General features: G+C 45.0%; 1 protein-coding gene across 2 annotated transcripts in view; it reads right to left on the bottom strand.

Moving 5' to 3' along the window:
* The window catches only part of SPIN1 (spindlin 1), a 45,581-nt gene extending 28,277 nt beyond the window's left edge, over positions 1 to 17,304 (bottom strand). Inside the window, exon 1 of one of the 2 annotated variants that reach the window (XM_035099796.2) lies at positions 16,981 to 17,304. The gene's annotated coding sequence lies outside the window, so the exon portion shown is untranslated. The remainder of the gene's footprint in view (positions 1 to 16,980) is intronic. The other variant, XM_060280119.1, reaches the window with a different exon arrangement.
* Between the last annotated feature and the right edge of the window lie 5,893 nt (positions 17,305 to 23,197).

Below are 23,197 nucleotides of genomic sequence, written 5' to 3'. Positions count from 1 at the left end.
AGGAAGCGTACAAAAAGGGGGCAGATCGCCACAGGCGACAAGGGGAGGTCATCAGGGTGGGGGACAAGGTGTGGTTGTCCTCGGAGGGCCTTCCCACCAGAGGGAGGTGCAAGAAGCTGGCACCCAAATGGCTGGGCCCCTTCACGGTCACGCAACAGGTCAACCCGGTGGCATACAGGCTGGCACTGCCAGAGGACATGAGGGTGCATCCAGTGTTTCATAGATCGCTGCTGTCGCCGTACAGGGAAAGCAGCAGGCTCAGGGACAGCGAACGAACCCCCGAGGGAGGGGGGGAGAGGGAAAACAGGGAGCAACTCAATGAGGCCACGGCCATCCTGGATTCAAGGTGGGGGGTGGGGGGCCTGGAGTACCTCATGGCATGGGAGGATGCTCCACCGTCCCAGAATGAATGGGTTCCCGCCACTCAGATACAGGAGGAATTCTTGGTGGAAGAATTTCACGCCCTCTTTCCCCACAGACCCAAGCCCTGGCACATGGAAAGGGAGGGGGAGGAGGAGGAGGCACGGGAGAACAGCTCACCATGGCGCTGGGAAGCGGAGTTTGAGGAACCAGAGGATGAGGTATGGGTGTCGCCAAGATCCACCCAGTCAGAGGAAGGAGCAGATTGGCAAAACATTTTTACCCCCACCAGCTCAGACGCCACGGACTTTTTGGGATTCCCGTCCTCCCAGGCGGAAGGGGGGGGCTCGCAGGACTGGGGGGAGGTGTTCACACCAACGGGATCGGAGAGCACCGAGTTTTTAGGCTTCCAGTCGTCACCGACACATGGGGGGGGCCTGGGGAGGGGTGAAGGAGAGCTTGGGAGGGGGGTGGATGTGAGGGACAGGGGATATCGCGAAGTCCCTCCCCTCCTGAGTTCAAGCCCGTCCCCGAGCAAAGGGGAAAGCAGGGAGAGTTCCGATTCCAGTGGGGAAGCAGGAAGTCGTGTCCGAGGCTCAGGCAGGGTAGAGGAGCCAGGGTCCCAGGTGGGACAGGAAGGGGCAAGTAAGGGGGGAAGACCCATCCCCCCAACTCCAGAATTACGCAGGAAGAGGAGGGGCAAGAGGATGGGTCTGCCAAAGCTTTTGTGTTGGAGAAAGACGCGCCAAAAGCCATTAGGAGGTTCTGAAACCGACTGACAACATCGCTCCGTGTAAATAGCAATGACTTGAGCACTGTAAATACGCAGCACCAATAAAAGAATAAAATGCAGAGCTGCGTAGCGTCGTTACTCTGAAGTAGTCCACTCCGGCCACTGTGACAAGAGTATTAAAAGAACTGGCAGAGGTGATTTCAGAACCACTGGCAATAACCTTGGAAATTCCTGGAGAACAGGTGAAGTTCCAGCAGACTGGAGGAGGGCAAATGTTGTCCCTATTTTCAAAAAGGGGAAAAGAGAGGACCCAAACAATTACCGCCCAGTCAGCCTGACATCAATACCAGGAAATATTCTAGAGCAGATCATTAAGCAAACGGTCTGTGAGCACCTAGAAAGGAACGCTGTGATCACTAAAAGTCAGCTTGGGTTTCTGAAAGATAGGTCATGTCAGACTAATCTGATCTCATTTTTTGACAGAATTACAAGCCTGGTAGATGAAGGGAATGCTGTGGATATAGCCCAGGCATCCCCAAACTGTCTTTACTGACAAACTGGAACATGTCCAGAAGAGGGCAAGCAAAATGGTCAAAGGCCTGGAAACAATGCCTTATGAGGAACGGCTTAGGGAGCTGGGTATATTTAGCCTGGAGAAGAGAAGGTTAAGGGGTGATATGATAGCCATGTTCAAATATATAAAAGAATGTCATATAGAGGGAGAAAGGTTGTTTTCTGCTACTCCAGAGAAGCGGACACGGAGCAATGGATTCAAACTACAAGAAGATTCCACCTAAACATTAGGAAGAAAGTCCTGACAGTAAGAGCTGTTCGGCAGTGGAATTTGCTGCCAAGGAGTGTGGTGGAGTCTCCTTCTTTGGAGGTCTTTAAGCAGAGGCTTGACAGGCATATGTCAAGAATGCTTTGATCGTGTTTCCTGCTTGGCAGGAGGTTGGACTGGATGGCCCTTCTGGTCTCTTCCAACTCTATGATTCTATGCCAAACCAAAATGCCTTCCAACTTCAGCAAATCATTCCTATGATTTTAGATCTAGGAACATCCTGGATCATGCTGGAGGCATGAGACTCCTCTTTCCCCCCTCTTAAGCAGGCACCCCCAAACTCGGCCCTCCAGATGTTTTGGGAATACAATTGCCATCACCCCTGACCCACTGGTCCTGTTAGCTAGGGATGATGGGAGTTGTAGTCCCAAAACATCTGGAGGGCAGTTTGGGGATACCTGCTCTTAACTGTGACCTCCACCTTTGCCCCAGATGAGGTTGACAAGGAAGTCTCTTTCCAATCCTTTCAACACAATGTACTATTGAGATGTGGAACAGATGGTTTTAGAAATTAGCCTCCACACCCTCAACTTTAATCCCACTTCCCTGTATAGCACACGTTCAGACCCAAAATAAATCTGTTATATCTATTATTCTTTATAAAGTGGGAATTCACCACTTGCAAGACTGTTATTTTAAAAATGTGCCACAACTCTTGGAAAGTTTGAAAGATTCAGGCTTAGACTGGCTACACATCCACAAGATCAGGGGCCCCCAAACTTACCTGGCTTCAGGCCGGTGCCCGCAGCACCGATCGTGTGGCGGGCCAGAGCGCGCGTGAGAGCGCACCCATATGCATGCGCACACGCTATTTCCAGCACACTTCTGGGTCGGAGGAGCACCAGAAATAGCTCGTGCGCATGCACACAGGCCTTCTCTGACCCGGAAATGACGCTTGCGCATGTGCACAGCTATTTCCGGCGCATGCTAAGAGTGGGCGGCGGGGGTCGTCGTGGGCAGGATAAAAGAGGACTGGGGACCCCTGCACAAGATTAACATCAGCTTGAAAGATCCTGTGGTGCATTGTCTAGCCACAAAACGATGTTATGAACATCTGGATGTAGCAAGTGGTCCAAAAAGCAGGGTCTCTCATTGATATACAGTACCTGTTACTGTTACAATCCCAGTTCTCTCCACATGCTACTTGGAAATCAATGTGGGAGATGGACCCTACAGGCAAACTGAAAGATTCTCAAAGGCTTGAGATCTGGTCCACTCACCCACTCTAGGTCAATGTCTGCTAACATTTGGGAGGATATTTTGAAGGTGGTCCACCAATGGTTCTTAACCCCAGACTAGCTTGTACTGTAAGATCTAATTCCCCCTAATGCTGGCAGGGTTGTATGGTATGAGGAACATGCTGGCATATGTGGTGGGGATACAACAAATTCTGCAACAGAAATTAGTATTATTATTGAGAAACAGGTCACTTTGGATGCTATGTTACGTGTGTTTTATCCATTTTTGATGGTGTTAATGCTGATATTATTAGTCAACAGCTAATTTTATATCTGCTGGTCACTGCTTGTTTAGTTATCTGTCAAGCATGGAAGGCATCATCTTGATACTCTTTGGTCTTATGGCTTTAAAGAGACATGTTTACTGCCATCTCTGAAAAAATGACCCATGATAGACTTGTAATATGGGGGTGGTTTGTTATATATATAACCAAACCATATCATGGTTGGCATATTCCTACTAAAATATGATTATATCTGGCAAATGTTTACTCTGTATAAATTTGAACCTTGCATCCCACCATGGACTATATCCGATGGTGTTCTTTTATGACTATTAGTATGAAGTATTTCTGTTTGATTTATTTACTGCATTTGGAAATTTTGTTTTATAATCATCATCATCTTGAAGTGGTAATCCTAAATATTACTATTACTACTTCCAATTTCCTATGTGCTGGCACAGCAACAAAATGTACTTGTTCACTTAGCACCTACCAGCATCCATCACTGGTGCTGATCCTATTATGTCCGGGAGATAAAGACAAGTGAACAGCATACAAATTTTGTTATACACACCAAAGTCTAGCCTTCAGGGACATTTAGCACCTTTAGCAAACAGAGAAGATGAGATTTTATCTTTTGTTTCACAAACAAGGAAGGAACACATTTTTGTGAGAGTAAAATGGTTCATGCTGCTCACTAAGGGTGCCGGAAGTGACCCAGGTGCCAGATCTTAGTATGGTGCATTTCCTTCTAGCATGTAGTAACTAATTATTTTCCAATTCTGAACACAGGCTACTTAAATCTCCTTGAGGGCAATGGAATGTAAGCAGCCTGTGTACAGCCTAGGAAGTTATTTATAAACTCAAGTTATGATAGCATACCCTACCATGGCTGTTGAAGTTTGCTGCTTCTAGGAAGAATAGAGGAAAAAACATGGATACATCTAATAAAGGGTAGAGCTAGGTAAAAGTCTCAAGGCAACACTACCAGACAGAACTGTAGGGTGTACTCACAAGCTTAGATAGCCCTGCAAGAACCAGAATAAACTATTTTGCAACTCAAATTATAGAAGTTGAAGACTTTAGTATCTTGAGGTGAAGAAAGAGAGCTGTTTTGGACTAGAAATGTCAAGGAGGGGGCCGCTTTCCTGAGTCCTCCCTCCAAGCTACTAATCAATCACATGCAGGCACCAAACGGGTTACCAGGCTTTATTGGCTTATTTTCTGGCACCAGCTACAGAACATCAAACAGCAAGTCTAAAACATGGCAGGTTCTCTCTCTCCCCCAGCAGCTTAACTCAAATATTTATAGGGGGTGGGGAATGCTTGCAACCAGCCAGCCCCATCACATGCTCCCACTTTGGGGACTAATTGTTACCACCTGCCCCACCCAGTGGTACTTGCTCACAGGATCACTACTTCATGACAAGTTATGGGATATATTTGTCTACCATTCATACATGCAAGATACAATGGGGGGGGGGGAAATATCATTCTGTACACTTAAGACCAGATTCAATGAATTAATCCCACTAGTAGAAGCCTATGGAAATACTTTTACCAGTGCTACAGTGTTACCTCCCCGTGTGCTCCTGCAATTGGTTCCCAGGATGGGGGGTGGTCAGGAGAACCCCCTAGAACAGAGCACAAGGAATAGAAATGAGAACAGTCCATCAGGCAAGCTGAATTGCTTGCACTGATGTAACTTTCACATCCCCATCATTCTGCCCGGACACTGAGGTCCAGTACCGAGGGCCTTCTGGCAGTTCCCTCGTTGCGAGAAGCCAAGTTGCAGGGAACCAGGCAGAGGGCCTTCTCGGTAGTGGCACCTGCCCTGTGGAATGCCCTCCCATCAGATGTCAAAGAGAAAAACAGCTACGAGATTTTTAGAAGACATCTGAAGGCAGCCCTGTTTAGGGAGGCTTTTAATGTTTCATTGATTATTTTATTTTACTTTTCTGTTGGAAGCCGCCCAGAGTGGCTGGGGAAACCCAGCCAGATGGGCGGGGTATAAATAACAATTTATTTATTTATTTATTATTATTACTTTAGTACAATTCCTCCCATAGGATTTACAATGCAATTCAGTCAGACTCTACAATCTGCCTATTCTAGCAGCACACACACACACAGAGAGACTTGAAAATACTTATTTACCTAAATCATTTTATATTGGCAATTGTTTTCAAAACGTGCTATAAATTCATTATTTATGAATTAAAAAGAATATCCCTCTCCATCTGAGAAATGCCCCATTTACGAATTCCATCCTGGAAATGTAAAGTGCTGCTAATAAAGCCAAACAATTTGTTTTAGCACAATTTGCCTCTAAGTAATGGCTATTTCACTGACCTATCAGAAGTAGCCAACTTGGCTCACCTTATTATGCATGATCAGGCATGGCAAATGTTCTTGTCAGTAAACATCTTTACCTTAGCCTTTAGTATTCTTTAGTATTCAAATCATCAAGTTTGGGTAAAAAAAACCCTGAGGTTTTGCACTCATGACATCCAGGAGACACACAGGTTTCTTTATAACTACAGTGGTACCTCAGTTTATGAACACAATTGGTTCCAAAAGTCTGTTCATAAACTGAAGCGTTCATAAACTGAAGCGAACTTTCCCATTGAAAGTAATGGAAAGTGGATTAATCCGTTCCAGACAGGTCCACGGAGTACTCAACCTGAAGCATACTTAACCCGAAGCATGGGTGTAATTGGTTCTGGAAGTCTGTTCATAAACTGAAGCGTTCATAAACTGAAGCGAACTTTCCCATTGAAAGTAATGGAAAGTGAATTAATCCGTTCCAGATGGGTCCGCAGCGTTCGTAAACCGAAAATTCGTAAACTGAGGTGTTCATAAACCGAGGTTCCACTGTATAGGTAAAGTAACAAGTTACCGGTATTTCTGAGAGTTCCAATACTATTTTTGTACAGACTGAATAAAAACCCCACATGGCAAAGTCAGCTACTCTAGAGAAAATGACCCAAAGCTCTCTGCATTGTATCTTCATAGAAATGAATAAAGTGCTAAAGTTTCAAGTTTGTCAGTACTTTACAATATAGAGTGGCGCTACAATTCTGTGAAAAAATTGACTGGGATTATCCAGTTGCCTCAACCCTCAGACTGGTTTATCAGATTTGCTGTGACCAAGGGAGTGTTGAGCTTGCCAATTTACTGTAGTTCAGCACAATATCCAATGTAAGCCGTTAATATGAAATAGAAACATTCTGAAGAGCTTGGGAAGAAATGACAAAGTCAATACTACTAAACAAGGTGGGGTTGGTTTAGATGACCACTGTACAACAGGCTATATGTCAGTGTTTCTCAAACTTGCGATTATTGGGAGTTGTTGAGGATCCAAATTTACTTGTCCTATGCATTCAAGTAAGAGAGAGGACTTGGTACCATACAAAATTGTTTCGGGTTCGTTTTCTAAATTCAGGAGTGCACATGAAAGTCCCTAGATAAATGAATGGGTAGTAGCAGTAATTGTTATTTATTCAATTTATATACAGTACTGCCCTATAAGAGGTCTCGGGGCGGTTCACAGAAAAGATCACAATATATAAAATAATAATAATAACCCAATACCACTTTTTATGAAATCTTATGCAGACGGCAGGGAAATTGAACTAGGATTAATTGATGGTATTGGAAATCAGCCACTCAGACAGGCAGAACTCCCTGTGAAAGCTCAGGCTCACATTTCCAGATCCAGTTTTCCTCCTGGGTTCTTGGGGAGCAGCTGTTGCCAAGAATGCTTTTGCACAGTTTCAGTTGGTGTGCCAGCTCCATCCATTCCTAGAGAGATCATATCTGGCCAAGATAACATGCCTTAATTACCACCTAGAGGGAATTGCTGCAATGCCGTCTCCATAGAGCTGCCTCTAAAATGTCCAGGAACTTCAGCTGGTCTAGAATGCAGCAACTTGAGTATTGACTGGAATAATTTCTTGGGAGTATGCTATTACAACAGCTACACTGGCTTCTGGCCTGTTTATGGGGACAATTAAGACAACAACCACCTGTTTTTTGCCTTTAAAGCTCTGAGTCTTTTTTTTCATAAAATCTAGCAGAGGGGCTTTTCTCTGCTTTCCATCAGTAGTTGAAGTGTCTACTAGTGGGGACAAGGGAAAGCCACTTTGTGGTAGTTCCTAGGCTATGCAATGGCCTACCTAGAGAGGTTTGAGTTGCACAAACCTTTGCTAGCCAAGACTTTTGCTTCCAAACTTTTGCTTGTCAAGCTAAAGCTATACTGCCAGTTACCTGAAGAATGATTTTTTAAAATTATTTTTATCTGCTGTCTTGCCATGTTTTAAAAAATAAATGTTGACATTCAAAAAGAATATACAGTGGCCCCTCGACTTACAAATTACTCGACATTCAAAGTTTTCGACTTACGAACGGGACAAATGGCCACACGCTTACGATTTTCTACATCCGAATGGAAACCGTTGGCAGTTTTAAATGCGGTTTCCTCAACTTACAAATATTAAATGCGGTTTCCTCGACTTACGAATTTTTCCAAATTTTTTTTTCCTATGGGAAACCGCTTTTCGACTTACGAATGTGCATTTGGAACGGATTAAGTTTGTAAGTCGAGGGAACACTGTACTGTAAGTTGTCTTTAGTGTTATTAAACATGGCAAAATGGACTATAAGCATGTTATAATACCCCTATTACTAATTTCTTAGGCTAGAGAATGTACTTAGAAAGGTAAAGGACCCCATGGCGGTTAAGTCCAGTCAAATTCAACTATGGGGCGCGGCGCTCATCTCCGCTTTCAGGCCAAGGGAGCTGGCGTTTGTCTGCAAACAGCTTTTCAGGTCATGTGGCCAGCATGACTAAACCGCCTCTGGCACACAAAATACCGTGACGGAAACCAGAGGGCATGGAAACGCAGTTTACCTTCCCACCAAAGCAGTACCTATTTATCTACTTGTGCTGGTATGCTTTCAAACTGCTAGGTTGGCAGAAGCTGAACAAAGCAATGGGAGCTCACCCTGTCATGCGGATTTGAACTGCCGACCTGACAATCGGCAAACCCAAGAGGCTCGGTGGTTTAGACCACAGCGCTTCCCGGGTCCTTAGAACATAAGCTATAGGCTCGAGTAGCCTTTTCACCATGCAACTCTGATCATGTGTTGATAAGTCTAACATGAACAAGTATTATTATTTCACATTTATAAAGCAAATAAATATGTCTTTGTATTGTACTAAAGCGATTTCTGCATAAGGCACAAAATATTGTAATTATGAATCTAAAAGCATGTATCAGAATATAAGGGCCCCTTCATGGGTTATAATGAGCAGCCAAAAAAAACACAGGTGTGAGGCTTAATTCATATTTCTGCTTTCCACCTGCATGCTCTCTACTCAAGAACCCTGTAAAAGAGCCCTAAGCCAAAAATGGACAGGGTTCAAAGGAAGAGTAGCAGCACATATTTGACCCAAGGCACTTCTAACCCACACAATTCTTCAGGAAAATTCTCTGGATGACATGTGTGTAGGCATATATGGTCAGAATGAAAAGTGGAAGAAACCAATTGTAAGAATGAAACAGGAGATGTATAACTACTAGCAAACATGCTACAATGAGACAAAGGCATGCATTTATAGTCTCTTTCTTCCCTTCCAAATTAGAGCATATCCCTTTGTTTTCTAGCTTTCCAACACCAGGATAGTGTATTATTTAAAATGCAGTATGAGTTACTCTCTTGTATGTTTGTCTCCTTGACTCATCTGCTACCCTTGCCCATATGACTTAGACTGGTCCGAATACAAAGATTTACCTGGTCTCTTCCACTTCACAAGATTAAGGCAGTTTGATGCCTCACCACATCTCACATAACTGAACAGTGAAATGAGTTTTCTGTTTGTTCCAAAGCACAAAAGCTATCTGACATTCATTTTAATTGTTTTCTATCATAAAAATATCATTTACACCTCTGCTGTTGATTTAAGTGGCTTTGGCCTCACCACTAGGATCAAGTAGACATCCCAAACAATCAATTTGCTCGTTTCCTCACTACATTATTGGCCCACAGAGTACCAAAAATTAGTCTTCTTGAATCAGGTTAGAGTTTTAACAAACTTTACTGATATTTTGAATAACATCAATAAAAATTACAACTAAGTGGGGGTGGGGGTGTTTCCAGCAAGTGATAATTTACAGAAGTTGGCAAGTCACAGATGAAGGTAGATTATAATGCTTAACAACAAAGGCAGGAAAAATGTAGATAATGGGTTGATAAGAATAGAGAAGATGGAAGATATACTTGGGAGAACAAGGAAAAGGATGTCATAGCACAATTTCAAAGAACAGATTATTATTTTTTATCAACTGGCCAGACTAAGATGGCCTTACAGGCTCCCCCATTAGATAATTAGGCAACCTTTGTTGGTCCATTCAGAATTTTCAGTGAGTGCCATAAGCACTACTATCTTGGGTTGTTCCTTTCTCCAGGTTGGCATCTCACTAGACAGAAAGCATGTGCACACTCTTTCTATGGCACCTGGGTAAAAGTCAGTTCCAGCAGACTTAAAACAGATTCTTTTGCATATGCAAGGTTTAAAAACAAACAAACCCACTATCAAATGAAAGTGTTAAACTGCACAGTAAAAAATATGTAAATCTGGAATTTGCCAGCACAACGAAAATATTGATCCAAGGCAACAATCCTCCTCATAGGACAAAAAACAAATAACATAACACATCAATGTACACAGAGCTAACCTGTTATAGTTTGATAGCAGTTTTGAGATGATCCCTTGTAAAACTCATAATACATAAGGACCCCTGCATTAGATCCATGATTATGCACCTTTTTATTATTCCGTCAATGGAGACAGAAATTGATGTAGATTTGGGGGAGAGGGAAGTTGTGAAAAAAATCATGGACTTTGAATAGCATTCGTTCCACAAGATCTAGTGTGCACGTGCAAACACATGCAAGCCTTCTCTGTATCTGGTACAATGGTACCTCGGTTTAAGTACACAATTGGTTCCAGAAGTCTGTACTTAACCTGAAGCGTACTTAACCTGAAGCGAACTTTCCCATTGAAAGTAATGGAAAGTGGATTAATCTGTTCCAGACGGGTCCATGGAGTACTCAACCTGAAGCATACTTAACCCGAAGTATGAGTGTAATTGGTTCCGTAAGTCCGTACTTAACCTGAAGCGTACTTAACCTGAAGCGAACTTTCCCATTGAAAGTAATGGAAAGTGGATTAATCCATTCCAGACGGGTCCGCGGAGTACTCAACCTGAAGCGTACTTAACCTGAAGTATGAGTGTAATTGGTTCTGGAAGTCCGTACTTAACCTGAAGCGAACTTTCACATTGAAAATAATGGAAAGTGGATTAATCCGTTCCAGACGGGTCCGCGGAGTACTTAAACCGAAAGTACTCAAACCGAAGTGTACTTAAACCGAGGTATGACTGTACTTCATTCTCTCCTGACTTCTGTAGCACCCCATCTCCTTCCCTGCCGATCAATGGGGTGACAGATGTCGCAGCCAGATCGCCCTCTCGTCTTTCTCCCTGCACCCCAACAACTACATTTTCTTCCCTCTAACCACCCAGATCTCCTTTGTTCTCTGGGAGAAGAAGGAGCCCCACCTCTTTGTCATCATTGCAAGGGAGTGCACCTTGTGAGCACCAACTTTAGATCCCAAGGGTGCCACTGCACCTAAAAAGTGCCACAATGGCCACCTCGGGTCTGAGGAATTGCTCTGCGGAAGGGTTATCCAGCCACTGTTCTGGCTCCTCCTTATTTACTGATAACCAGAAATATCCTGGGAAATTACTTGGCTACGTTTTGTGAAATAAACCTACCAAGTGATAAGGATTAACTTGAGAATGGCCTTGAGCTTGTGTCTGATTGAACTATGCCAACTAGAAACTACTTTTTAGCTCTGATTTAGAATACAGCTGGAGATGCAAACCTGGCATATTTAATACAAGACCTTTCCATGAGTTAAAGTTCTAGCAGCTATGGAAGCTGTCAAGTTAGCATGACTCAACCACCTCTGCCTTCCTTATTCAGATCTAAACAGCAAAGTCATTGCAATTATTAACTATCAAAATTTCCAATCCCTCTAAATCAGCCTTCCACAACATGGCACACTTTCAGATGTTGTTGGACTGCAACTCCTTAGTATCCCTGACCACCAACCGTACTGGCGCTGATAGGAATCATAGAATCATAGAGTTGGAAGAGACCACAAGGGCCATCCAGTCCAACCCCCTGCCAAGCAGGAAACACCATCAAAGCATTCTTGACATATGTCTGTCAAGCCTCTGCTTAAAAGACCTCCAAAGAAGGAGACTCCACCACACTTCTTGGCAGCAAATTCCACTGCTGAACAGCTCTTACTGTCAGGACGTTCTTCCTAATGTTTAGGTGGAATCTTCTTTCTTGTAGTTTGAATCCATTGCTCCGTGTCCGCTTCTCTGGAGCAGCAGAAAACAACCTTTCACCCTCCTCTATATGACATCCTTTTATATATTTGAACATGGGTATCATATCACCCCTTAACCTTCTCTTCTCCAGGCTAAACATACCCAGCTCCCTAAGCCGTTCCTCATAAGGCATTGTTTCCAGGCCTTTGACCATTTTGGTTGCCCTCCTCTGGACACGTTCCAGCTTGTCAGTATCCTTCTTGAACTGTGGTGCCCAGAACTGGACGCAGTACTCCAGGTGAGGTCTGACTAGAGCAGAATACAGTGGTACTATTACTTCCCTTGATCTAGACGCTATACTCCTATTGATGCAGCCCAGAATTGCATTGGCTTTTTTAGCTGCTGCATCACACTGTTGACTCATGTCAAGTTTGTGGTCTACCAGGGCTCCTAGATCCTTTTCACATGTACTGCTCTCAAGCCAGGTGTCCCCATCCTGTATTTGTGCCTTTCATTTTTTTTGCCCAAGTGTAGTACTTTACATTTCTCCTTGTTTGCTTTGGCCCAGTTGTCTAATCTATTAAGGTCATTTTGAAGTGTGATTCTGTCCTCTGGGGTATTAGCCACCCCTCCCAATTTGGGGGTCATCTGCAAACTTGCTCAGGGTGCCCTCAAGCCCATCATCCAAGTCATTGATAAAGATGTTGAATAAGACTGGGCCCAAGACAGAACCCTGTGGCACTCCACTAGTCACTACTCTCCAGGATGAAGAGGAGCCATTGATGTCAGCCAGTTACAAATCCACTGAATGGTAGCATTGTCCAGCCCACATTTTACCAGCTTCTTTACAAGAATATCATGGGGCACCTTGTCAAAGGCCTTGCTGAAATCAAGATAGACTATATTCAGCATTCCCTTGATATTGTTGTAGTCCAAAATACTTGCCGGGCAAAAAGTTGAGGAATCCTGCTCTAAATGAATGACTGCTTGCCTGAGGTATGGCTTAACTGAAACATGCTGAGGCCACAGCAAAAACTGAGAACCCTTTACATCTGTGCCTCAATACTGTGGCACAGTTCATAACAGGTTGGGTGGGTGCACAGCAAGATCATTTCAGGTAACACTCAAGTGCAGTAGTGAAGGAAGAGTGTAGCATACAGGAGACATATGTCCACTGTATGAGTTCCAATGGGAAGTCTTGGAAGTTGCTCACATTATTCCAAAGTACAGATTCAAATTGTTTCAGATGGAATAAACAGCACCAGGTTAACCAAAGTTAACATAAAGTTTGACTTGGACTGACAAAGGGAATTTCAATTTGCAAAAAGCCTCATCTATATGCCTAATCACCTACAGCATACCGACTGCATATACAGTGGTACCTCAGGTTACAAACACCTCGGGTTACAGACTCTGCTAACCCGAGGTATAGTACCTCGGGTTAAGAGCTTTACCTCAGGATGAGAACAGAAATCACGCCACGGCGGCAGCAGTGGGAGGCCCCATTAGCTAAAGTGGTACCTCAGGTTAAGAACGGACCTCTGGAACGAATTCAGTTTGTAATCAGAGGTACCACTGTAACTATCACTCCTACCCCTTCTTACAAACAGCAAAGCAATGGCCATTAAGTTCAGCTTTCTGCTTCAGCCCTTCCCTATGGAACTGAACAACCCTGGCCAAAGAACCAGGACCTTCCTGACGAAACTTGCTGTTTGTTTTCTGTTCATACTTCTACTCCCTCCCCTGGAAAGCCAACTTACAATTAATCACTATCAACATATAATCAAGTTAGAAGACACAGATTCCTCAAACTGCCACAATGCAGAAAGTAGTCCCTATAAGAGGATGATCTTAAAGGCCTTAATTTCGCTCCCTCACATGTGTTTGAGCTCATAACTTCACAACCCACTCCAGAACCCTTTGAATTTCCATTATTCTTTGTCTGTAGGGGTTGATAAGGTTCCTACATCAGAACGTCCATTTAAATGTCTTTTTTTTATCCTCTGTTTTAAGCTTTGAGGCCAGTCTTTTCTCTAATGTCCTAAAGAGTTCAGGTTCTACAGTCTTCTCAGAAACTTCCCCTCATGAACATCCTTTGACTCTTGTTTCCTCCACATCTAGACTTAGCAAAGTTTAGAAAAAACAAGTCAATACAAATACAGTATGGCTAAATATTTATATACTTTCACTCTATAGTGGTGTGCCGCCATGGAGACTGCCCTATTAACTGGTCTGAGAACAGGATGCAGGGCATCATTTGCTGATCAACAAGTCAACTGTAACAAGAATGCTGCATGCAAAGCCCAACAAAAACTGAACAAAAGGTTCCCAATTGTAAAACCTGGGTTGCAACCGATTTTCCTTGGTCCCATTGGTAGGCAGAAACTAATGAAAGCTTCATTTCAGTACAGGTGCAATTCTTCATTCAGGAATACTGAACATATTTGATAACGTACCTGTATACATAATATGGAATATGTTAGCTCTGTGCTTTTATTATTGTATTCTTTCTTGTAAGCCACTTAGAATTATTTTCAGTTATACAATCTATATCCGTACCACTTAACATAAATATTTCAAACAAAGGTTCCAAACTATGCATCTATATAATTTTGTAATGTGGCAGCTCCAATACCCAAAGCTTGACTAAATATTCTATTATTCTACCCATCTGCTCTGCAATTTCAAAATCGATTTTACCAATCAGCACCAAGCATTTAAGTTCTAATTGGTTACATTATGTATTTTTGAAAAATACTACTAACTTTGCTGGAGATAAATTATTCAAAGGCCACAAAATTATTCTGTGGACAAAAGAATAGTAGTACAAAGCCAGCATTCTAAACATTAGTAACATCCTCAGAAGTAAAAATCCACAAGAGGGGGGGGGGATCTCTCTTGTTAGCAACCAGTCACCCACAGGCAGCACAGAACCAAAGAAAACTCTTGTGCAGGATCCTCCTTTCAAGAAAAGCATGCAAATATGCCCAAGGTCATTTTACATGAGAAGAAACTGCAAAGGGGTGGGGGGGGGGGCTTGTCAACTAAAGAGGTGTGTGTGTAGTTCAAAACTGTTTTATGAAGTTTTGTCAAGCCAGAAGGAGGTGCTGGTAGCTGGCCAAGATCTTTTGGGGGGGGGGAGTTGAAAAGTCTTGGGTGCTTTTTTAGATCTGTGTAGTCACTGAAACCCTAAAGAATGAGGCACAACCCTTCCTTGTATGCACTTATCTTGTCGTTATGAAGAAAAGTTATTGTGTAAAACTGAACTACCATCACCATATGCATGTTTTAACTCTCACAGCTCAACAATTACTTCAGATTCTGGAAAAGCACATGCACTAAAAAAAGGATGAATCAGACTGGGGGGGTGGGGAATTGCCACCCTGTGTTCGGAGCTAACATACTGTATGATGGCAGGTAATGAGGCATATCCCAAAATAAAAGGAATGGCCCTGAGCATCCTGCTAACATAACACCTATTTAATAACCTTAATCACAGCCAACATTTTTTTGGTGCATCAGCCTCCCTTCCCCCCATGCCTAGGAAGACAGATACGCACATTCCAGTCAAGCCTCTCAGCAGAGGTCGGCACCACTCACCCCCCTCCCCCTCCCCAGGCCTCCCTAAGCTTGCAATAATCTTTTGGACTTTTCATTTACCGCACTGTACAAAAAAGAAAAGAAAGCTCCAGAGCAAAGACCCTTCCCTTTATATCCCATCAAAGTCTCTCTCTCTCTCTCTCTCTCTCTCTCTCTCTCTCTCTCTCTCACACACACACACACACACACACACACACACACACAGCAGTTTCCTTCCTTTTGGGTGGGTTGGGGGGAGGGGAAAATAAAAGAGGGGGAGGCAAAGCACAAGTGGATGAAAGACCCAAGAAGCAGAGAGAAAATGAGCCCTGGGGGGGGGGGGGACAGAGCGTCAGCCATGTTTTGCTTGTGTGTGTGTGTGTGAGTCCAGTATTTACAAACCTGCAGCTGCAGCAGCTCTTGGAGTCTGTGAAGGAAGAGGGAGGGAGGAGGGGAGGGAGAGGGAATGGCAAGAGGGAAAAGGGGGGAAAGGAGGGGGAGAGGGCGAGGAGAAGGAGAAAGAGAAGGGGAGAAAAGCAGAAAGAAAGGAGAGAAGGGAGGAGAGACAGGCAGCAACAGCAGACAAAGGAACCCAGCAAAGCCTGACAAGACACACACACACACACACACACACACACACACACACACACACAGCTGCTGTGGCAGGATTGGGGCAGCTTTGTTTGCCTCTCTCCTTGGCCATTTTCGTTACCTAGTGGGAAGTTTCTGGAGTGTGTGTGTAAGATTGTGAGTGTGTGATTGAGTGAGTGTGTGCCTGTGTGTGATTGAGAGTGTGCCTGTGTGAGATCCTGTGCCTGTGTGTGTCTGTCTGAGATTGTGTGTGATTGAGAGTGTGTGTCTGGTGTGAGTGTGTGTTTTGTGTGTGCAAGAGTCTGCGTGTGAGAGAGAGGAGGCTTGCCACATTCTCACGGGCACCACTAGCAACAACAGATCCATCACTCCCCCCACCCCCATTCACCAACACACACACACACTTTCCCCCCTCACCTACCCCCGCCCCCCACTCCCTCGTGGCTCTGTTTCCGATAAGGGGAATTTTTTTTTTTTGCGGGATGAGGAGAAAGGCCCCAGCCCCACCCCCGACACACACACAAAAAAAAAATAGCGGGGGAGGAAGCAGTGTGTGTATAAGGAAGACTTGGGGGGGGGGAGTTGAAGACCACGAGCGTCTCCCTCTCGCTCCTTCCACCCAACAGGAGCAGGAGGAGGAGAGTGGGAAAGAGGGTCCCCCCCCGGGCAGCCCCCTCTGGCCTCGCTACCCCCCCCCCGTTTCATCCTAGCAACAGCTTCCGGGGGGGAGGGAGAGGAGGAGAAAAAAAAAGCCTGGCGCGCGAGAGCGAGTTGCCGGGGGGGGGGATCGCGCGCCCTCCTCGGATGAATAATAAATAACGCCAGCCCCGAGGGACGCGGGGCGGGAGGGGCCAGGCCAAGGGAGCGGCTCCCGCACAGCGACTCCCACCGGCGGTGGCCGGTACTGCCCGGCCGGGCCAAGGGCGGCGCGGCGGCGGCTCCTTTTCCCGCTCCCTTTCCCCTTCCCTTCCCCCCCTCCTCTCGCCGCTCACCGCCGCTCCCTCACCTGCTGCTGCTGCCCGAGCCTCCTTGTCCGCCGTCGTTGCCTCCGCCGCCTCCGCCTGCACCCGGGCGGGCGCGAGGTGCCCGGCGGGGGTGCGGCGTCGGCGGGGGTGCCAGTGCTGCAGAGGCTCTGCCAACCCCCTGCTCGCCCGGCCAGGCCGCTCAGCTCCTCGGCGGCGGCGGTTGCTGCTGCGGCGGCTCCCCTTGTCTCGCTCGGCCCCCTCCTCCTCCGCCGCCGCCGCTGCTCAGCCCTCCTCCTCCTCTCCCTTGCCACATTGGGAGCCTCCCCTCAGCCTTGCGCGGCCGCCGCTGCCAGGAGAGAGGCCTCCGCGCCTTCCTGCCAAATAGTGAGCCGCTCCGAAACGCGCGGCCCCGCCTCCCGCCGTCCTGCTGCTGCGGCCGCGCAGGCGCACTGCGCCCGCTGAACTGCGACAGGAGAGCCGGAGCCTCGGCCGTCTGTCTGGCCCGGCGCGAGAGCGCGCTCGCCTCCCTCCCTCCTGGAAGTCGGAGTACGCCTGCGCCGGCTCACTTGCCCGTGGGTGAGCAGGGGATCCGCTTTCTCTCTGCTGCTATTCCAAAAAAGATATGGACTTTTACCTTCGCTTCTCTTCCTGTTTTTAAATAAGCAACAATACGCTCTCAGTTTTTATGGATTGAAGAAGCTCTGCTGTTTTCTGCAAGGAAGGGCTGGTTGCAGCCCCCTAAAGCGTATCTTACCTGCGCAAACAAATTTACACGTTTTTGACGTGAAATTTTTTGTTATTATTTGTTAATTTGGTTTTCAGATGTTGAATCACATATTCAACATGCAACATAAAAACAAGATTCCAAAGATCTCCTGGACTTCCCCCCCTCCCCTTTGTGGGTCCTATTGTTAATTATTTCCTCCTGCATCTTTTATGATAATCCAAATCTTTTACAAAGGATTTGGAGTGCTCAAACATCTTTCAGAGTGACTTAAGTTGGGTGTTCCTTGAAGTTCCACTTGCACATAATTCTCTTGAAACCAAAGCAGCTTGTGTTTTCAGTGTCCCTAAATGCTTAGCTTTGGCGCATAGTACATCTTTCTCCAGAGTGACTCTAGTAGCCAGTCCTCTGTGGCTGACTCATCTCCAGTCAACCCAAAGGGTGAGAAGACTTCTCAGTGACAAAAAATATCCTCGTTTGTGCTGATAGGGCAGCTTGAGGACACTGGAGACGGGGATCCTGCTGCAGAAAGAGTAACAGGTCTTCCACCCCGACAACCCCACCTCTGGACGGGCCCAAGTGAGCTTCCCTTCTGTCCTGCTTCCCAATTGTCCCTCTCCTCCCATAAGATGTCAAGGAGATAAAGACGTACACAACTTTTAGAAGACGTCTGAAGGCAGCCCTGTATTGGGAAGTTTTTAACGTTTGATGTTTTACTATGGTGCTGTAAGCTCCCTAGAGTGGCTGGGGAAACCCAGCCAGATGGGCAGAGTATAAATAATAAAATTATGATGATGAAATAATGTTCATAAATGTACCAAGCAAACACATACAGGAAAACAGTCCTGAAACCATTTTGACTCTCCCAGGCTGACCGGGGTTTCTCTGTAAGGAGGGAGGAAATGGAAAAACCTCTCCATTGTCTCTGTGCTCTCCTGCCTGAAGGGCACATTTAAGGTTTCAATGGGGTGAGCTTGGGACCTGGGACCTGGATTCCGGAATTGAATAGTGAGTAGTTAGAATAACAAAAGAGTGGCCAGGCTCCCAGGTAATCCAACCTTAACAGGTAAACTGCCAGACAGGAGATAAACAAGGTATTCAGATTTCTGCTGTAGACCACCCTTTTCTGTGATGCAGGTATGAGTGTCTGGGGGGTGGTGGTCTTGGGCTACACCCCTTCTGTGATGTATGTATGATGCTTCTGGGGGTGGCCTTGGACTGGAGGGTAGGCAATTTTTAATGTCTATACTGTATAAGGGCAGGCACACTTTTGTTCTGGGTCCTTCTCCTTTCTCCTGTGTGAGAGAGAACACCCTGTTGCAACAGTCTATAAAAATCAAGCTTATTAGCTGCTTTGCTTCTCAATATTCTCTGGTTGGCCTCTGTTATTTTCTCCTACCGATGGAGAACCTCCAAAGGACTCTACAAGGGCTCTTGTATGCCCCTTAAGGGAATAAGGGCAGATTTTGTTTATTACAATGATGATCAGAGTACCCTGGAAAGCATAGGGAGAACAACTTTCCTGCCACGCTGCTCCTTTTTTAGCCAATGGATGGAGCCAGTCTGGTCTTCCCCTGCCATGATGTTCTTCCTGGGAGGCAGAGGGGGCAACATTCCATTGGACCATAGGGTGGGAGAGACTGTGGGTTGCTGTCTATGCAGTGCATCTAAATCTGACATTGTCGGCAGGCAAAGATGCTCCTTTTTGTCCAGGCTTTTGCAGAGGGTTGAGGGGCAGTTGTGCTGTGTTTAATTTCCCTTACGGCATATTAGTTTCAGGACATAAGTTATGAAATTAACCCCACTCAATTGACTAGAATGTGGTCTAAACCTCCCTTTAAATCCATCTCAGCCAAAAGAAGGGCACTCACTCCGAAACTCACCTGCAGGTGGTACTTAACACCACATAAACTGGTGCTGATATGCCCAGGAACCTCACCAAAATTTTGGAGAGACTGCACCTCCACAGGCACATACCTCCACATGTCCTGGGAATGTCCCAAAATCCAACCCTTCCGGACAGCGGTCCTACAAGAGATATGCAAAATAACTAATCAGGTATTAGTAGTCACCCCAGAACTGGCTCGATTGAACATCTTCCAAGATCATAATGACCACACACATTATAAAGGGCTTATAACCCACCTACTCTCAGCAGCCAGAAGCCTCATAGCCAGACTCTGGAGAGACCTGACAGGAGTCTCTCAGATTGTATGGGAAATAGCCTTACTCGAAAAGCTAACCAATAAACTGAAACTGACACGGGGACTAGTAGAAGAGGACACCTTCACCCCAGGAAGGCCCCCCTTTATCACAGCCAACAAGACAAGAACCCACCGACAGCATACAAATCAACCTGGCTTACTTGACCCAACGAGTCCTCCCCCCATCACAAATGCAAAGAAACCCCATTGCAGCCCACCACAGACAACCAGCCACACCCCGTGCCCCCAACCTCTCTCGCTACCGAGGAAACGTAACAAGCAAATAGAAAGAGAACTAATCTAGTTGATGCTGACACAAAACCCCACACGTACACTGTAAAAAAATATAAATTTCACCACCCCCTCTCCTTTCCCCACCCCCTCTTCTTCCCCAACCTTACACTGTACACAACACTAATGTCTCATAACAAATGTAACTGATCTGTAGAAAAGACTGTGCAGCTTGAAAAAAGAGACAAGGCAGGTACTTTTGTAAACCAAGAAAATCCTTAATAAAAAACTATTTTAAAAAAATAAAAAGTCACCCTTTTGTTAAGCAAACAAGATCTTTGCCCATTTTTCACTAAGGTGGGCAAGGAAAGTATTAGTCAGGAAACGGTGCTGGATTACTGAACAGGCAGAGTAGCTACTGGCCCATGGGTCCCCGTGAGAACAGATCAAAATAATATTTATTTGATCTTGAAAGAAAATTACAAAAATGTATTAGGAGATAATTTGCAATGCACCCCCCACCCCACTCCAAGATTCCACTGCCTGGGGGCCTCCACAGGGTTTAATCCGGCATTGGCAGGAAATTCCAGGAGGAACTATGGAAACTGAAGAATCACTCATTTACAGCCCCGTCTCCACTGACATGCCTTGGCAGAAAAGTATTTTTTTAAAAAACTATTAGATTCAAAGGTTCATTAGGTCGAATAGTTCCAACAGGAGAGAACTTATTCAGCTTCGTTTTAAGGACAGGTATATTTTCCTTCCATCTCTCTCCTTCTAGTGTGGGTTTATGGCAAAATTGCTCTTAGAATAGTTAGGGAATGTTTTACTCTTTAATTAAGGTGTATATTGGCTACCTGCTTAGTCTGTATCATTGCTGTCTAAAGTAACATTTTAATATATACAGTGGTACCTTGGTTTATGAACACAATTGGTTCCAGACGTCTGTTCATAAACTGAAGCGTTCATAAACTGAAGCGAACTTTCCCATTGAAAGTAATGGAAAATGGATTAATCTGCTCCAGACGGTCCGCGGAGTACTTAAACTGAAACGTTCATAAACTGAAGCGAACTTTCCCATCAAAAGTAATGGAAAGTGGATTAATCCGTTCCAGGCGGGTCCGCGGAGTACTCAACCTGAAGCGTACTTAACCCGAAGCATGGGTGTAATTGGTTCCAGAAGTCTGTACTTAACCTGAAGCGTTCATAAACTGAAGCGAACTTTCCCATTGAAAGTAATGGAAAGTGAATTAATCTGTTCCAGATGGGTCCGCGGCGTTCGTAAACCGAAAATTCGTAAACCGAGGTGTTCGTAAACCAAGGTTCCACTGTATTCCATCACTCCTGTTTTATATAATAAATCAAGCTTGCTTTATTTCTTTGTGTGAGAACTTCTTGTGGGTTAAAGAGTCAAGAGAGTGAAACTCATAGAATTCTAGAGTTGGAAGGAACCCTGAGGATAATCTAGGTAACCCCTTGTGATGCAGAAATAAGCAGCTGCCCATATGGGGATCGAACCTGCAACCTTGGTGTTCTCAGCAGCAAGCTCCAGCCAACTGAGCTAACTCTTTTAACTGAGTTGGGGTCAGGGTCAGGGTTAACTGAGAGTTAACTCAGTTAGGGACTGAGTTAAAAGTTAACACACATCTAGGGTTGCCATATTTCAAAAAGGTGAAAATCCGGACAGAAGACTTGAGCATTTTTTGGGCCAAAGTCATTGAACTTTTTTTTTTGCAGAATCACAAAGAAATTGAATGGTTTTTTTAGCTATTTCTGAGGGAAATTGGCAAAAATGGCACTCCCAGACCTTCCGCCGAATTCCGCACTGACACTGCTTGAGGCTGCAGTATTCCAGATACGTCTGGAAAATTCCGAACGGGTGGCAACCCTACACACATCCCTAGCAAGCGCACGTCATAACTCCAGCAAAAGATCCTAAATCTCTCAGCTGGCTGCACACAGGTGAGTCCAGGTACACATCCATAAAAGAGCATCTCATGAAATCTGGCATGATGTAGCATATCACGGTATCTCTGGAACATTTGTGTTGGGAAGGGATCGGCTGGCAAGGTTGGAAGAACCCACACGGGAAGTTGTGCAGGAGGCAGAGAGAGTGGGAGGAGTTTGCCGTAGTGATAGAATAATGAGCTAACCAAATCTGCCACTGTTTAAGAGTAGCGCTCTTTTCACAATGTTAGGGCAGGTGGAAATCATGCCAGGCAGCTCACCACAAAACCTATGGAAAGAAAGACAGCGCCAGGATTAGCTTCCTTCCTTGAATAATTGCCCAAGGTCATCAAAGACAACTTTCAGGACTCATCCTGTGAAAAGTTATGATTGTTTTGTAAGTTCTAATGATCAAGTCTTAACAGCAATTATCATATGAATACACAACTTTACCTATGAATGCCTCTTGATTAGTTTTTAATATGCCCCTCTTGTTCAAAGAATCAAGGTAGCTAAGGAATAATAAAGCTTTTTCTTTCTTTCGGTGTATGGTTATACTTGCTGTGTTAATCCCTGTTTTTATTGACAATCATAGTACGGTAAATCAGATTAAAATAACAGCTCTGTCTTTAAAAACTCATTGGGGGGAAATGTAGTGGTTGGTTCTTATACCATTTTTAGCCATCCTAGCAGCATTGAAACTATGATTAACAGCATATTCCTTAATCTGCACTATGAATGCCTCACTAGCCTCAGGCCTGTGGACACAAATCTAGAAATCTAAGGTACTGTACCTACAGGCACAGTGACATACCTGTTTTCCTCAGTGACATCAAATCATCAAATTGTAGAGTTGGAAGGGATCCCAAGGGTCATCTAGTATAACCCCCTGCAATGCAGGAATCTCAGCTAAATTATCCATGAGAAATGATCATACAACCTCTTCTTAAAAACCTCCAAGAAAGGAAAGTACACCACCTTCCAATGGAGCTTCCAATGGAAAGCTCTTACTACCAGAAATTTCTTCCTGACATTTAGTTGGAATCTCCTTTCTTGTGACTCAAGAGACGTTAGGTGTTGGGGTAGGCCAGGCATAGGCAAACTCGGCCCACCAGATGTTTTGGGGCTACAACTCCATCATCCCCGACCACT

The sequence above is a fragment of the Zootoca vivipara genome, chromosome 11, assembly GCF_963506605.1.
Source record: "Zootoca vivipara chromosome 11, rZooViv1.1, whole genome shotgun sequence".
In the NCBI taxonomy this organism is placed as follows: domain Eukaryota; kingdom Metazoa; phylum Chordata; class Lepidosauria; order Squamata; family Lacertidae; genus Zootoca; species Zootoca vivipara.
The sequence above is the reverse complement of the archived record's forward strand: the minus strand, read 5'-3'. Positions and strand labels throughout refer to the sequence as shown.